The sequence below is a fragment of the Poecilia formosa genome, unplaced genomic scaffold, assembly GCF_000485575.1.
Source record: "Poecilia formosa unplaced genomic scaffold, Poecilia_formosa-5.1.2 Scaffold558, whole genome shotgun sequence".
Lineage (NCBI taxonomy): Eukaryota > Metazoa > Chordata > Actinopteri > Cyprinodontiformes > Poeciliidae > Poecilia > Poecilia formosa.
The window spans coordinates 238547-239403 of NW_006800497.1; the positions used below are offsets into that span (position 1 = coordinate 238547).

The 857-nt window shown below is 37.9% G+C and overlaps 1 protein-coding gene across 1 annotated transcript in view; it reads right to left on the bottom strand.

The window, feature by feature from the left end:
• LOC103129595 (ankyrin-2-like) overlaps positions 1-857 on the bottom strand; it is a 200855-nt gene that overhangs the window by 179243 nt on the left and 20755 nt on the right. The gene's annotated exons all lie outside the window — the stretch shown is intronic.

Here is an 857-nt window from a genome sequence, read left to right on the forward strand (position 1 = left end):
TTTTATCTCTTTATGTAAAGAAGTTTTAAAGGTTTGAGTCCTTGTCAAATGGTGGTTTGACTAAAGTCATACAGAAGGAAAGGCTTGCAGAGCCTCTTACTTTGGAGGAGACACCATAAGGGCAAGTCCTCATGTGGATGTTTTTATTTCTTATTTTATTTAATTTTTTATTAAATCTCTTTATCTTTACTTTAATTTTTTTATTTCTCTTTCTCACTGTTTTTCAATGTCACATGCTGTTTTTATTTTAATTATGTAAAGCACTTTGAAATGCCTTGCTGCTGAAGTGTGCTATACAAATAAAATTTGATTGACTGATTGATTGATTGATTGATTCAGACTTCCAGCACAAGTTTGGACTTCTGTCATCTACAGACATATTCAGATAACTCTGCAGCTGGATCCAAGGATGTTGGGTGTATCACAGACGTACAAGAAGCTGAATGGAGAGCTGCTTTGTGTCATAGTGTAGAAACAATGATCTCTTCTTGAATGAAAACAAAACAAAGGAGATGATTGTTGATGTCAGAACAACCAGGGTTAGATAAAATCATATTTCCAACATGAGAGAAGAAGTGAAGGTGTTGAGGAATATGAATACCTCAGTGTTGGCCTTGACAACAGACTGGACTGGAGACACAACAGTGAAGAATCTATAAGAAGGAGCAGAGCAGACTGAACTTCTTGAGGAAGCGAAGATCCTTCAAGGTTTGCAGCAAGATGCTGCAGATCTATCAGTCTGTTGTTGAGAGCGTCATCTCTTCTGCTGTCATCTGTTGAGGCAGCAGCATCAGAACCAGGGACCTAAAAAGGCTCAAGAGTCTGATAAAGAAGGCTGGTTCTGTCCTGGTTCTGTT